Source organism: Bos grunniens, chromosome 8 (assembly GCF_055505025.1).
Source record: "Bos grunniens cultivar Pamir isolate PY7600 chromosome 8, Bosgru_T2T1.0, whole genome shotgun sequence".
Lineage (NCBI taxonomy): Eukaryota > Metazoa > Chordata > Mammalia > Artiodactyla > Bovidae > Bos > Bos grunniens.
This window is the reverse complement of record NC_141172.1, coordinates 16,696,492-16,713,751: the sequence shown is the minus strand read 5'-3', so window position 1 is coordinate 16,713,751 and position 17,260 is coordinate 16,696,492. Positions and strand designations below refer to the sequence as shown.

The following is a 17,260-nucleotide window of genomic DNA, read 5'->3' as shown; positions in this document are numbered from 1 at the left end:
TGACTCGTTGCAACCATCATGGAGTATAGCCCATCTGACTCTTCTGTCCATAGAATTCTCCAGGCAAGAATACTGAACTGAGCTGTCATTCCCTTCTGCAAGGATCAAACTCAAGTCTCCGACATTGCAGGCAGATTCTTTAATGTCTGAGCCACCAGGTTCAACCATATACATCTGTCCATGGGGTAACATTTTTTTGTTTTTTTGTTTTTTTCCTCTCTGAATTCCAGTTCTCTCATCTGCAAAAGGACAGAGTCATTTGTAAAGATAAAAGGATAATATCTGCGAAAACACTTTGAAAGCACTATAAAATAGCATCTGGGATTCCCAGGTGGTAAAGTGGTGAAGAACCTGCCTCCCAGCGCCGGAGACTCAGGAGATGTGAGTTTGATCACTGGGTTAGGAAGATCCCCTGGAGAAAGAAATGGAAAACAACTCCAGTATTCTTGCCTGGAGAATTCCATGCCCAGAGGAGCCTGGTGGGCTACAGACCATGGGGTCCCAAAGAGACATGAATGAGCATTAGCACGCATGCATAAAATAGCATGTAATATAGAAAATATGTTGCATTATATGTATTAATGGTAAAAAATAAACTGTATTCCATCTCTTAAGAGGAATCCATGAAATATGGATTAGTTTTCAAAAAATGTGTCTAGAAGTAATTCCTTAATCAAAGTGTGACCTGTTTTGTATTATTACAACCTGATAACTGGTCTAGGATTAAAAGGAAAGACATCAGTACAACAAATACATGTGGTATAAATCACACATGCAAATCATATACGTTATTTTAGAATTTCTAATAGCTGCATTAAAAAATAAATAAGTGACATTAATTTAATATGTATTTTGCTTCAAAATTTCTTAATATCACTTTATGTAATCAAATGTATGCTTTTATGTGGTCAATATAAAATTTATTAATGAGATACTGACAGCATTTTGTCCACTGGAAGTCTTAAAAGTCATGTGTACATTTTACAATTCCCCCACATCTCGGCTCACACTAGCCATATTTCAGCTACTCAGTGATCGCCTGTGGCTAGTGGCTGTCATACTGAACACTGCACCTCTATGGTATTGACAGTGGTCTATGAAGTACTCTGTCACAAGAACTAAGCTCAAAAAGAATGCTCTGTGCTCATAAACAAGGCCACTCAGCTACCTCTTTGGGCATTTGCACAATAAAAAAGAAAGAGTGGGACACAGGCAGAAAGGTTAACAGCAGTCAAGAGACACAAAGGAAGTAGTAGGGAGGTGAAATTATGAATAAGCAGAAGCCATCAAGTAAACAAACAGATACAGAGAAGCCATCAGTGACCAGTAACAACACTAGCACCAAATCTAAACAAAGAAGTTGAATGGAGGTAACAGAAGGCTACTCAAAACATCAGTTGGCCAGTGAAGATGCAATACAGCCTAAAGTATCATTTCAGTTATCCATTAGGCCTGGCACATAGTTTATGAAAAATGTCCTATCTCCCTTCATCACCCTGTTTCCTTTCAATATACTTCCATCACCTTCTGTGTGTATTATGTCAGAGAGAAAGCAACTTCATTTTGCCTTCTACTATGCCTTCACATTTATTCATAGAGTATTCTTTCTCTGGCCTGAAAATAAATTCAACTAGCTCCCTGACTTCCTTAGTCATTCTATAGTCTTTCAGTTTGCAGGTCTTCAGTCTTTCAGGTTGCAAATTTGCCCACGCTTCTGTTATTGAAATGTTTAGTCTCATGTAATAATCAAAACTCCAAATCTCTTCTTCTTCCTGCTCTATGTAGGAAGCATACAGCCAGGAAAACCCCAACCACATCAAACTCTTATTCCCAATCTTCCTAACCACAGTTTTGTTTTGCTTTTTATCTCTAGGGTAAAAGCAAAGTATAAAGAGAGATGAGAAGAAGGGCAGGAAATTTTTACCAGATGCTTGTGATGATCAAGCATTGACATCTCTGGGAGTCAGGTATTTAAAATTGCTTCTTTCTTTCTTACCACCTTTGTGGGTCCTTCAGAACCATATCTGTTCCTCTCACCCAGAGTTGAGGGTCTTTCTTTAGTTGATGGGTTCCCTTGACATGGATAAATACAGTTGGGTGCATTTAAATCCTTGGACAGCCCTGTGACATCCTGTTAGTTACTTCTAGCTACTTTCTTCTGAGGTTGGTTTAACATACTGGGATCATTGGTATTAACCTGAGTTACTAAATCTACCCCATATTGTAAATGACTTTATAATGGAAGTTCAGTTCAGTCACTCAGTCATGTCCGACTCTTTGCGACCCCATGAATTGCAGCACACCAGGCCTCCCTGTCCATCACCCATTCCCAGAGTTTACTCAAACTCATGTCCATCGAGTTGGTGATGCCATCCAGCCGTCTCATCCTCTGTCGTCCCCTTCTCCTGCTGCCCCCCAATCCCTCCCAGCATCAATGTCTTTTCCAATAAGTCAACTCTTCGCATGAGGTGGCCAAAGTATTGGAGCTTCAGCTTTAGCATCATTCCTTCCAAAGAAATCCCAGGGCTAATGTCCTTCAGAATGGACTGGGTGGATCTCCTTGCAGTCCAAGGGACTCTCAAGAGTCTTTTCCAACACCACAGTTCAAAAGCATCAATTCTTCAGCGTTCAGCTTTCTTCACAGTCCAACTCTCACATCCATACATGACCACATGGAAGTAGAATATTGCAAATCTCTTGACTGAAGGTTTGTTGGGCATCACCAAGGTTTGCATTCACTCTCTTTTCCCATGGTTGAGTAACCTCTTCTAATTGAGTCTATAATTATACATGTTAATGTAATAAATCTGTGCATTAGTCAGGGTTCCCCAAAGAACCAGCAAAGATATAGATATATAGATATATAGAGATACATATAATCAGTCTGCCATCTGCAAACTGGAGATCCAGGAAAGCTGGGGGGTGGTGTAATTCAGTCTGAGTTCAAAGGTTTGAGAACCAGAGGAGCCAATAGAGTGATCTGAGTTAAAGCACCAGAGATGAGATGGCTCAGTTCAAGCAGTGAGGCAGGAAAACAGGGCAAATTCTTCCTTCCTCAGCCTTTCCGTCTATTCAGACTTTCAGTGAGTTAGATGATGATCACTCATGTTGGAGAGGGCAGTCTACTTTAGTGAGTCCAGCAATTCAGATGCTAATCTCCACCAGAAACACTCTCACAGACACACCCACAAGTCATATCTAATCTGGGCACCCCTTGGCGAGTCAGGATGACCCATAAAATTTACGACCACAGCCTGAGCCCCTTTATCCATTGTTATTACAATGGCATGACTTTTCTCTCTCCCAACACGTGTTGATTTTTAAAGATTAAGTCTCAAAGCATAATTATATATATATATATATATACACACATATATATATACACACACACACACACACACACACACAATTTATACGGGCTTCCCTGGTGGCTCAGACAGTAAAGAATCTGCCTGTAATGCAGGAGACCTGGATTTGATCCCTGGGTTGGGAAGACCCTTGGAGGAAGGCATGGCAACCCACTTCAGTTCTCCCCATGGACAGAGAAGCTTGGCGGGCTACAGTCCATGGGGTCACTAAGAGTCAGACAGAACTGAGTGACTAAGCACAGCACATATATATATATTTATATTCTAGTTTCTGAAGAAAGCTTTGATGTATCAAATACATACTAAAAACACTAAGCTTTAGCTTTGAGATATTTTAAGCACATTCCATGACAATATGCTTGTTGTTTTCAGTACTTTGCTCTTTTGTTCTGCATATTAAGAACCTGATGCTCAGAGACACAATTTTAAAAATGTTTTAATAAGCAAATCATGAATATTTAAACTCCTATTGAGAAGATTTGCTTGTTATGTTCCTTTCTTCTTGAGTCTACCCTAAAATATGTCATACTTTCAAGGTCTGGCTCACTGCTCACCTGGGACTGAATGGCCAATTCAATTTCTCCTTGAGCTATCACCTAGAAAACAGGGAAATAAATATTACTGCTTGGATGAAAAGAGGTTTTCTTTAAAATAAATAAAATTTCAAACAACGAAAGTTACAAAACAGAGTTTGCAGATTAACTCACAATGGGAGCACTGTGAGTATACATTTCTTTTGGTTTAGAGGAAGTTTTTCTAAGCATGTTTCGATAATTGAGTTCTGTCTCAGCAATCACTAATTGTCACATTTCTAAAAGGCTAGAGCTATTTCAGAAATGGACAACAGGCTTCAAAGGCCTCCTCCCAGAACAGGCCTTAAGTGCCTGGTTGGAAGCTAACGGGGTCACACTTCAACCTGAAGAAATCCAATCGCACCGAGCAGAGGACACAGAGTACGTGTGTGCTGCAGAGTTGAGTGCAGAAATCAAGACAATTGATCTGATAACTCAGATAAAATGCATTCCTGTCAGATGAAGCCAGATAATTTAAGCATGCATAACGTTTTAGTATTGAATTTTTGGAATAATTGAGTGACGAGTTTCCATTTAAATTTTAAGGAATAATATTGCAAAAGAACCTTTACTAATATGAAGTGACTTACACTCTTTGAATTAAAACTGAATTGGAATTTAAAGGCAGTGTTTAGTCTAACAAATGTATTATTGTTGCAAAATGTCATTCATGATTTAATTTAACACTAAGTAGCAATTAGCCAAAAAGAATAGCTAACATTTTTTGAGGAATTACTACTTCGTGCCAAGCACTGTGCTAATAGCTTTACGTGGATTCTTGCATATTCGTAAATCACCATGATGGCGATGTTAGAGTGCTATTCCTACCTGTCTCAGAGACTTCTGCACAGAAGGCAGAGCTTGGTGCTCATCCTTCCATAATGGGCCCGGAATGGAGCCCATGGGTCACTAGTAAAATGGCATCTTGGAATCTTTCTGGAATTAAGAAATGATTTATTTTCCTTGGTATACAGATGAAAAAGTATAATTTATTTGAAAATGCTTTAATTAGAAAGACTAAAAATAGTATTATTGAGTTTTTCTCCCCTAATGTCCAGACCAGTAAGCTTTGTTTGCCTCTCAGATATATTCTACATGGTCTCTACTCAGTACTTTTGCTCTTGTGAGTCTTACAAGTATTTTTAATTGGGGGTTTTAAATCTTTTCCTTGCTCCATTGGTGAGGTATATTTTTTGAACACAGTGAAAACAATAGCCTGTAGCTTTTGTAGCTTTTGAGGTTGCTGTCATTCCCCCCTCCCCATGCATAATAAAGAAATTAGAGCGTATTGGAACCTTTGAATTAACAAAAAGTTAAATAAAATTTTATGATCTCCCTTGCTGATACCCTGACTGACACAACATTTTGAGTAATACATCATTAGAGAAATCACCTTCTAATGCATGATTGTAATATTATGATGGGAGAGTTGTTACTTTGAGGCAGTGCTTAAATAGACTGTTGGCCCCAAAAGCCTTAAAAAAGAAAGTGAACTTCTTCTTTCCAGGACTGCTGGAAAAGATCTACAAAAGGCCCCAGGAGTTGAGACGAAAGTTACTGACTTTAAGGGACACTATCCCATTAATTTAGTAAGCCTGAGGCATCAGATACAAGGTCTTGATTTGTCAAATTACATCGTTATTATCTTGCAAAACATTTCAACAAATTTAGTTCAGTTGAAAGAGTCAAGAAGTACTTGTGATTAGAAAGAAAAGGTTTGAAGGTTAAATTAATCATACACATACACACACACTGAATTTAAATTTGACCAACCCCTTTTCTACCACCAGTATAAAGATCCACAAATTAGTTTAGACTGTTTAAGTGAAAAGGATTGTTGCATAATATATGATAAAACTTTTGAAGTTACTAACTGAACTCAGTGTAAAAGAATCATCAAACACTCTACCATAGAGAAGCAAACTACCACAAACTATTTTTCTTTGAATAAAAACACTCTTTGACAATACAGTCTATGATTTTATTTGACTTTCCGCCTTCTCCTTTGCTCATATAAAGAAAAGAAAATATTTTAATTATTTTTTTCCCCAAGATATTTCTACCTGAATATGGGTACCTCTGCCAAGGAAAGCAAAATTCAGACCTGAGGGAATTTATTTCAGTCTAAGAGTGTCTCTGTCCACAGACAGCAAATCACAAGGCCTATCTTCATTATCAAATTCAAATTTCTGCAGAAAGAGAAGTTGTAACTATTCATCATTTAAAAATACTCTTATACAAAGAATAAATACAAAGGTAGAATGTTTGGAAAGAATCAGGCTCCTCAGAAGGAGAATCATTTGAAATATACATCCTAGTAGCTTAAATGTATCACTGGGAGTAATGAATTTTTATCCCAGAACAATTGTAAAAGTCAGTGAACTCAATTCTCTTGCCTTAAAACCCTTATCAAAAATAAGTTGATACATTCCTTTTAACAACCCTGTGAGCTTTTGCTTTTTATTTACTCTCTACTGTTGAGAAGAGGTGAAGACAGAACTGTTGAGCTGCCTCAGCTGAAGTGGAAAGGCAAAACAGGAAAGAGCAAGACAAACTAAGGCTACCACCAAATCCTTAATTTGTTTTCTGGTCATTTTCCAGGAGAGCTCAAAATCATATTATTCTTTGCCATTAAGATATCCGTCTAATCTTTAGACTATGCAGTCTTAAGCAAAGATGCCAGATAGGGTGTGAAAGAGACAGAAATAATAGATAATTGTCTGCCTGAATTGACTTTTATTTGGTTCTAAAGACTTCAGTGGGATTACAAACCATGCCAAAGACAACACTTCTTCACATGCAGAAGGAATGGGAGGCAATTTGATTTCCAGATTAAGATCAGTTAGGATTGTTCAGCCTTGGCAGACAGAACAAAGATTTTCAATGTAATACATACAAACTACCCAACTTTTACTGCTTCCTTTGTTAATAACTTTAACACCATTAAGACAAAGATAAATGGCATGCCTTTGAAAGAAATAGTCAGTGCAACTAAGAAAAGTGAAAAGGGAGAAAGAAAAGAAAAAAGTGGAGTAGGGAAACAAAGAACTGAGAACAGTTACAGGAGGTTGATTGCATGTGCAGAGAGATGGAGAGGCATCATTGTTTTACTAAGTCTGACTCTGTAATTTCTGAAACTTCCCTGTCCTTCCATATGCCTTTTCAGTTAAGATTTTGATACTATATATCTGTAACTCCATTAAAAGATGAAAGAGGAAATAAAACTACATGTGTAGTATTTCTTTTAAGGAAGAAGAGTGGGGGGAAAAAAGGAAAGAGGTAGGGAAGGAAGGAAGTGGGAGAGGGAAGGAATGGGGGAGGGAAGAAAGGAAGGGAGGGTTAGAAAGTGCTAGAATAAATGCTACCATTAATTGAGGGTCTAAAATTTGTTTCATAATCTAATAAACATTTTCTAAATCTTATTTTCAATTTTCAAAAAACCTCATATTAATTCTCAATAATAGCTCATGAGAAAGTTAGTCTCCCCTTCCCTCCTCTTCTCCTTCTTTCCTTTTTTTAATTGAAATATAGTCAATTGACAATATTATTATAGTTTTAGTATATAAAATAGTGATTCAATATTTTTAGGTTTATACTTTATTTAAAATTATTACAAAATAATGGCTATATTTCCTTGTACTGTACAATAATACCCTGTCACTTATTAATATTATATACATAGCAGTTTGTCTCTCTTAATCTCATACCCCTCTATCCCCTTGCCTTTCCCTACTAGGAATCTCTAGTTTGTTCTCTAAATCTGTGTCTTTCACTCTCTTTTCTGTCTCTCTTTTCTCTATTTTTTTTTTTTTTTTTTGAGGAGCAAAAGATCAGAAAGTTCAAGTAACATCCAATACTGCATAGCTTCAGAGTAGTTGAAATCAAGTTTATATCATCCTGCTTTTCTTTCTACACCATTTAATATTAAGCTTGTTTTTAGTAGGCATGAAAAGTGGACTGTTAATAATAAATCTATTAACCAAGGCAGGTTATCATATTTTCACTTTTAAATATCTAACATGATCATCGCATCAACACTCTACCACGACCTAATTCAAATGCTGGACTGGAAAGGCCAGTATAATATCAGGGGTACATGGCCCACGATGCAGATTGCAAATAAGATCTGAGATTTCACTCATCATTTAATAATACAGTTTTGTGGAGATGGTTGAACTTAGGTTAATAAATAACACTAACTGTCTGAAGACAAAGTGTTCATGAGCATCTGGCATTACCCTTGTTAACAAGAGCTACAAGTCACCTAGTTAAAGCAGATATCTAACACAATGCCTGACACAGAGGAGTCCCCAACAAAATGCTCAATGCATAAAAAAATTAACAACTATAGTTCAAAAAAGACTGATTAAGTGGAATGTTCTGACTTTAGCTGCAATCTGGCCTAACGCATGCTTTCAAAGATGTCAAAATTGTCCTTCTTAACACATTTACTATTATTGAAATAAGAGATCCAGAAGAAAACTATGTTAAGAATACTAACTTTTCTGGAAACAGTGAAATATGAAAAATACTTCCACCACCATTTTTTATTTACTGTGATGTGTATTGGCATGTTGAAATACATGCTCACAGGTAGTCTTGTGGAAACATTACTTTTTCTACTAAACTAGCCAATACTTGAAAATATGGAAGTCTGCAGGGAAAACAAAGATTGTTACAGAAAAATCAGTTGGGATGGCAATCATTCATTGTCATGAAATGTTATGTCCTTAATCAACCCACTGTACCTACCTGTGGCCTTAAAATTTCCAGGAAAGTAAAGTGTTTGTGCTAAATGACTCAATTTTCCATCAGTTTTCTTCTCTCTTAAAGTATACGGTTGAAAGAGAGACTAATGTTATCTGTGATTAAGGTAATCACAGATTACCTTAGATTTCCTCAGATTTCCTCAGTCCATGGAATTTTCCAGGCAAGAGTACTGGAGGCAGGAAATGCTTTATCTCTTTCAACCCTATACTCCTTTATTAACTGATCCCCTAAATACTGTCCAAGGGAAACTAATGCTATGTTCCTTAGTGTCTTTTGTAGATGGGGATGAGGAATTAAATCTGAGTAGTTTCATGGAAAGATTTCTAAAAATAATCATTTTGAACCTCTGGACTCTTAATTCTTGCCTGGAATATGACTATAATAGTTAGAGACCCAAAAGCTATATCATAATCTTGAAAATAGGAACCACAAGCTAAGAAATTATTGAAAAACCCTGGATTCTTAATGGCTTCCTGGTATTATCATACCTGGGCTGAACCGATGTTAAGTTTTTAATATTGCTGCTGCTAAGTCGCTTCAGTCGTATCTGACTCTGTGCGACCCCATAGACGGCAGCCCACCAGGCTCCCCCGTCCCTGGGATTCTCCAGGCAAGAACACTGGAGTGGGTTGCCATTTCCTTCTCCAATGCATGAAAGTGAAAGTGAAGTCACTCAGTCCTGTCCGACTCCTAGCGACCCCATGGACTGCAGCCCATGAGGCTCCTCCATCCATGGGATTTTCCAGGCAAGAGTCCTGGAGTGGGTTGCCATTGCCTTCTCCGTTTTTAATATTACTGCTTATTAATTTTGTCTTGAGTGTGTAACATGAGGTGCTGTGTATCATCAGACTGGTTTCTTCTTAATTACTCTGTAGTAGTTAAGTCTGTCAGCCTACCTCTACTTACCCAGGCCCTAACCCTGGAGCGACCTGGTGAAAGCCAGGTCAAACCATCCAGTGTTGGTAGTTGGATACTGCACAGAGAGGAACAGACAATAGATTTTCTCCACTTACATTCAGAAAAGAGATAGCCATTACTCCTCCAGAAAGGGGAGGAGAAAAATTATGCCGATAGGATAATAATCTCTCTGAAAAAGATGGGAACCTTTTTAGAAGGTAAATACATCTTCCCAGGGATCAGAGAAACCACTGGGTATCTCTGGTGACTTTTAAGCGAGAACGATGTCTTCAAGTTCTGAGCTTCATCTCTTCCTCTTCATCTCATTTCCACTTTAAAATGGAAATGCCTAAGAAGGTATTGCCTCCAGTCTTCCTAACATCTCAGGTCTTAACTTAGAGACCTAGTCCAGGCTGGTTCCCTCAGATCAGAGCAATTAACTAGACAAATAGTTATAAATCAAATCTTCATGGTAATAAAGAGTAAAATATTCCTAGGGAAAGTGAAAGCAAGCATTTCCTACCTTCTTATTACATCAATACCTGTGACTGGGGAGGCCAGAGCTTTTTACAAGAAGGTTAGTTCTGTCATGTCTCTTTGAGATCCCACAGACGGTAGCCTACCTGACTCCTCAGCCCATGGAATTTTCTAGGCAAGAATACTGGAGTGGGTTGTCATTCCCTTCTCCAGGGGATCTTCCCTATCTAGGGATAGAAACTCAGGTCTCCTGCATTGCAGGCAGATGCTTTTCAAGAGTACTAAATACTAAAGAAAACTTTTATTTCTCCACAACAGGCTACATTTAGATTCCTACAAAGGAGAATAAACCCTTATGTGTTTAAACCGCTATAATCACATTTTTATTACTGGTATCAAATCAAAACTCCTAGTTGACTCAATGGTTGACTTTAAACATGTCAAGAATTTAGATGAATCTCCAGCTTTCAGCTCAAAGGACCAGTGACCGTTATAGTGCTAGAAACACGCCAAACACTGAATACAGGATTGATGAATGAACGAAGAACTGAACCAGTAGAAGCCAGTAGAACCGAACCCAAAATGAGCCTTATTACACAGCGAGCAGCTGATAGAGGATAGGACTCTACATAACTATTGCCTGAATGAATATTTCCATTCTTACTGTCCTATTTACATTTCCCTTGCAGTTATGGTTTTATTTCTACCCTAATCCTACACGCATGCATTTTTCTTTAGAAACATTCAATGTTTCTACCCCAATATTCACCTGACCAATTCAACAATCCATTGAAATGTATCTTCTTCAGGAACAAGTTGCAAAGGTATTCCTGACTTAAGTTATTTTACTATTCACTACTTTAACACTCTATTTAATTTGTGGCAGAATTTATCACATTAAAATCGCCTATATCACAGGTAGTTTGAAAACTCAGCGAGAACCAGGGACATGTTCATATTACAAGTGACGGAATTGCAAGAATCTAGCTCAGTGCCTGACATGTCTGTGTATTTAAGAAAGAAAGGGATCTGTCTCCGTCTCTCTCTCAGCATGTTAATCATAATTTTCTAACAATTGTCAGCAAATGGTCAGTCATAACTTTGGAGGTGTTTTCCAGAGTGCATTATTTGATGGCCAGGAATCCCTGTTCTATAGTTGTCTACTCTGCAGTGTGTCAGTAGACAAGATTACAGTCTGCAAAAGAGACAGGAGCAGATGATACAGCCCCAGGTTGAGAACTGATTTCTTGCTTCAAATATGTTTCCTGATTGAAGATTGCACACCTAGGAGGTGAGATGAGAGAGCTATTTTATAAAAGTGTCCAGCAGATGTACCGCAGTAATTCCCAGTGTATTCATCACTTACTGAATTGCTCACACACCAGAGGTATGATCCAATGTAAATGATCTCATCACCCATCAGTATGAGGGCTCACAAATCCAACGTGGCCTGAAGCTAAAACTTGACATTTCAAGGTTCTCAAATCCACAGTAAGTAAGCAGTATATTGATGACTTCCAAACGTCTCTTCAGAAACAGCCCCAGCTTTTGAGAAATGCAGGTGTTTGGGATTTGGAAATAGAAGTGGCCAGCTGCCCTTGAGGTACTTGGGGCACAGTTCCATATCTCCTACCCCTGATTTGGCCCTGAGAAGGGAACATTTTGTGCGAAAGATAATGAAATTGACACTATTTGCATTCTGCTCATACACGTACTAAAGAATGAAATTTAAAAGGTTCATTTTAAAGCCTCCCTTCTTGCAGTTTTACTGGCATATCTGTATGTGGGAAGACATAAAGCATTCTCGTGCTGTGAAATCAGAACACCACAAAGATTCACCAGAGAGATTGTCAGGGGCCTTGAGAGTCCGTCTATGCATGAACCCACTCCAATAATGGGTTACTGAATTTGAGGTAAGGCCACTAAACTTTCTCAGTCTGTGTTTCTCTTCTTGACAGAAGAGCACCAGAATAAATTGTTGTAAATCTCCCTTCCATGTTTAACATCTTCTGATGACAGAACTCTGAACAAGATTTAGAGTATCTTCATTTAGAATTGATCATCATCCTCCCTATTCAGTTCAGTCACTCAGTCATGTCTGACTCTTTGTAACCCCCATGGACTGCAGCATGCCAGGCTTCCCTGTCCATCACCAACTCCCGGAGCTTACTCAGACTCATGTCCATCAAGTCGGTGATGCCATCCAACCATCTCATCCTCTGACATCCACTTCTCCTCCTGCCTTCAGTCATTCCCAGCATCAGGCTCTTTTCAAATGAGTCAGCTCTTTGCTTTGGCCACTTTGGTGGCCAAAGTATTGGAGTTTCAGCTTTAGCATCAGTCCTTCCAATCAATATTCAGGACCGATTTCCTTTAGGATGGACTGGTTTGATCTTGCAGTCCAACAGACTTTCAAAAGTCTTTTCCAACACCACAGATCAAAAGCATCAATTCTTCAGTAGTCAGCTTTCTTTACGGTTCAGCTCTTACATCCATACATGACTCCTGGAAAAACCATAGCTTTGACTAGACAGACCTTTGTTGGTAAAAGTGATATCTCTGCTTTTTAATATGCTGTCTCAATTAGTCATAGCTTTTCTTCCAAGGAGCAAGCGTCTTTTAATTTCATGGCTGCAGTCACCAACTGCAATGATTTTGGAGCCAAAAAAATAAAACTATCAGTGTTTCCATTGTTTTCCCATCTATTTGCCATGAAATGATGGGACCTGATGCCATGATCTTAGTTTTTTGAATGTTGAGTTTTAAGCCAGCTTTTTCACTCTCCTCTTTCACTTTCATCAAGAGGCTCTTCAGTTCCTATTCACTTCCTCCATAAGGGTGGTGTCATCTGCATATCTGAGGTTATTGATATTTCTCCCGGCAATCTTGATTCCAGCTTGTGCTTCATCAGGCCCAGAGTTTCTCATGATGTACTCTGCATATAAGTTAAATAAGCAGGGTGAGAATATACAGCCTTGATGTATTCCTTTACCAATTTGGAACCAGTCCGTTGTTCCACTTCTGGTTGTTAACTGTTGCTTCTTGACCTGCATACAGATTTCTCAGGAGGCAGCTAAGGTGGTCTAGTATTCCTATCTCTTTAAGAATATTCCACAGTTTGTTGTGATCCACACAGACAAAGGCTCTGTTGTAGTCAATAAAGCAGAAGTAGATGTTTTTCTGGAACTCTCTTGCTTTTTCTATGATCCAACAGATGTTGGCAATTTGATCTCTGGTTCCTCTCCCTTTTCTAAATCCAGCTTGAACATCTGGAAGTTCTTGGTTCAAGCACTGTTGAAGACTCATTTGGAGAATTTTGAGGTGTAATCGACAAAACTTGGGTTTGTCTACAATCTAGTTCTTGCTCTGCCACAATACTTCCAAGCTGTGTGATCTTGGCTGAAACAGTTATTTTCCTCTTCTGATTTTTTTTTTTACTGTTAAGTGGAGTTTTTTTACCATAATAGTCATGGTACATTGCGCTGTGCAAACAAAACTGTCAGGTATTCCTGTATGTGCTAGAAGGGACTAATTGCAATCCTTGTTGAGGACCAAAGAGAAAACATGCTTAACTTGAATCAAGTAACAGATTTTCTAATAGGAACCATACTCTGCTATCTCCTTATTAGAACTTGGAAAATTGTAATTGGGGTGAAGCATGGATATTGAACTTCGTGTTTGTTATCAAATACTTTTCTCTGTTTTATATGATAAATGGAAAAAAGTATAGATGGTTATTTCTAGAAACATACCTAATTTCAAGGGCGTGGAGATGACAATTTTACTTTTCCAAATGTTTCCTTACTAACATCTGAATTCCTTTTGACAGGTAAATTCAATAGTCAGATAATTTTACAAGGAATAGAGACTATTCTGGAGGAGCTAGTTCACTGAGAAATTCAAATAAAGGTATAAATGATTATGTTCAGTTTTCTTGTGAAGAATAAGTTTATATAAGAAAAAGAGAAGCGTCTACATAGGGCCCCTGTAAAAGGAGTGATGCAAGTTTACAATTAGAGACATGACTGAAGATTTAAATTGGAATAGAAAAAGAATGTCTTATTAATTGGCTGAAAATAGTTCAGTCCATTAATAACCAAGGATGCACCGAGGTTTCTAAAACTATTGCTCATTTTCTAATTAAACCTGAAACTATTCTTGTGAAGTGTCTAGGAGCCAGCAATAATTATCCCCATTTTTGAATAAAAGAACACAGTGTCTGAGAGGTGAGGCAGTTTAAGTATATAATCAAATCAGTAACACTTAAGAACAAACCCTGAAAGCGATGAGTAGAGAATGACTTTTTCTCTGCATGTAGATAGTAGTAAACGAGCAAACTGACTGGAGCATGGTAGACAGAAAGTTGGATGTGAAACCATAACACTTAAATAAAGTGTATTCCAACTCATAAAGACCAAAATTTGGGCAGGTTACTTATACCATCTATACTATCCATGAGTTCGAAATAATAGCACTCACTTTCTAGCACTGTGGAAATGAATAAATGGGAATACATGTTTGACATAGTGGAGTAGTGAGAAGGAAATCATGGTTCCTCCTCTTGCCAACTCTTCCTGCAAGGAGCAGTGCTCATCTGAAGCGATCAAGACCAGGAAGTCAATACAGGGCTCAATCCAAGCAGATGACACTTCCCAAGGATTTATGAGATTAACTTCCATAAATGTATAAGACTAATTCAGCTTCTAATCAGGATCTGGGTGTACTCAAAAGTATGGAGTCTCTCTGTTAAAATAAGATGTCTATACCAAGTATCTTTTCTCACTATATAAGAACTTTTGGGAAAGTTTAAGGAATTAAAACCGAATAGGAGTTTAAAGGCAATGTTTAGTCTAACAAATGCATTATTCGTTAGAAAGTTTAAGGACTAACCAGAATAAATTCCAAGTCAACTGTTCTGACTCTTCCACTTTACAGAAAAAGATAATTATGTTTAGGCCCAGACATACCCAAATTAATAATAAATTACCAAGAAGGTTAAGACTGAATTGAATATCATTTTACTCTAAGATCAGAGCCCTATCATATGTCACTTGACATCCTGAAAGTCAAACACATTCCTCCAAGTACCGGAGAAGAAGATAGACTTGAACTTCCCTTGGCCACCCAAAAAGTAAATGTTCACGATAGGCTGCCTGAGCCAAAATATCCCACCTTGGTAAAAAGTTAAACTGTCAAGATGTCTGAAATATAGAATCTATAGTTCTATCCTCTACCGAATAAAATACATCATGGAGTTGTGTCAAGATGCCAACAGAACGTCTAGCATAAATGCCAAATAATATAAGTCTTTCACACAGACCTCTCCACAAGGTTCAGTCTAGCTCGTCAGAATTCTGCCTGTGGCTCGAGGTCAAAAGCTTTCATATTCATTTGTGTTGATTTCTCTCTTATGTTCATATCTCTCCTTCAGGGCCCATGTAAAAATGAGTCAATATCAAGAATCAGGTAATCCTTGATCCTAGGGTTAATACCAACTGAAAGTCCTAAACAGAACCAGCATATACAAAATCCCCCAGTAAGATGTAAAGCACAATCTAAAATTTCACTCCTAAACCCACACTTTCCCTTAAGATTTCTCAGTTCTCTTTATAAAGAAGAAAGTGATACATTTTAATTCCCTTTAACATTTTCTACTGAGTCAAGTGCAATTCCACTACCATCTGGGAGGATATTCTCAGTTATAACAGAACCAAAGAGAGAATTTTGTGAAACCATACACACTGTTAATAAACAAAATTACCAAATCTAATGATCTAACTTCAGAAGAGTTTTCCAAATAATGATAGGATGTTTTGCAAGATTAATCAAAGTGATTCTTTTGCTGGAAGTTTCTGTTCCTCTTTGTCTTCCTGCATTCAATCCATGCCACTTGGGAGAAGGATGATTAAATAGAAGCGCACAGTGGAAAAGGTAAATTCTCAGCCATTAAGTTTCAAAATATGCTTTGGAAATACCTTACAGAGACAAATTCTTGAGGGAACAAAACGCTAAAGTTGTTAGAAACTTGACTTTGTATAAGAAGGCCAAAATCCTAACAGTTCAAGAAACAATGACTATACCAAACAGTAGACATAGAAGAATAAGTGATCCATTTAATATTTTTTTCATAAACCCATTCTAAATGAAACTGGAATGGAGATGAAGCCAAAGGCAAGAGAATTAGAACTTCATATTTGCCCCAAGAAAGGGACTTATACCAAGTCTTTCTAATAACTTCTTCCTCAGACTAATTTCCAGGATTAGATACATAATAAGGTTCATAAATGAGCTTTAGGATCCAAAAATACAAGAACTTGTACACCTCAAGCTGGGCAAATTCTTGGGACTTGTGGAGTTGATAAATGTCTCTGCCAGCATGGCATAAGGACCTATATGCGTTTCCTAGGGCTGCTATAATACCACCTACAGGTTTAATAACTTTAAAAAAAATTTACTACCTCACATGTTTGAGGGGCTAGAAATCTCAAATCGAAGTGTCAGCAGGGCTTTTTCCTCTTTCTGAGACTCTGAGTAGAATCCTTCATTTCCTCTTCCTAGTGTCTGATGGTGGACAGCAATCTTTGATGTGCCCTGACTTTGTAGATACATCTTTGCAACCTTTACCTCTGTCGTGACATGCCTGTTGGTTCCTTGTGTGTGTCTGTTTCCACATTATCTTACAAAGACATCAGTCATACTGAATTAGGCCCCAATATAATGAACTCAACTTAATTAGATTTATTTAATTTATATATTTATAAATTTATGCATTTATTATATAGATTCTATTTCTAAATAAGATCACATACATAAGAGAATTTGGGACTTCAACACATCTTTTGTTGGGATACAAAATTTAACCCATAAAAGGCCATCCATCTGCCAAGCAGGAGATGTGGGTTTGATCCCTGGGTCAGGAAGATCCCCTGGGGAAGGAAATGGCAACCCACTGAAATATTCTTGCCTGGGAAAACTCATGGACAGAGGAGCCTGGTGGGCTACAGTCCATAGAGTCACAAAGAGTTACACATGCTTTAGCGACTAAACGACAACAATATGTTTATATGAAAGTCCTTAGACAATCACAGAGAGCTTTTAGTACCCTGGAGGGGAACTGGAAACCAATCAATTATTTACATACCCTCCAAGAGTGATATGTAAATGATGAGGGAGAGT

The 17,260-nt window shown here is 37.8% G+C and overlaps 1 protein-coding gene across 13 annotated transcripts in view; it reads right to left on the bottom strand.

Moving 5' to 3' along the window:
* The window catches only part of LOC147366710 (uncharacterized), a 1,020,409-nt gene that overhangs the window by 635,461 nt on the left and 367,688 nt on the right, over positions 1-17,260 (bottom strand). The window contains exon 7 of one of the 13 annotated variants that reach the window (XR_015168968.1): positions 3,804-3,964. The exons of the other annotated variants lie outside the window; for them this stretch is intronic. The gene's annotated coding sequence lies outside the window, so the exon portion shown is untranslated. Of the gene's footprint in view, positions 1-3,803; positions 3,965-17,260 lie in introns of those variants that run through there. 13 annotated transcript variants of the gene reach the window in all.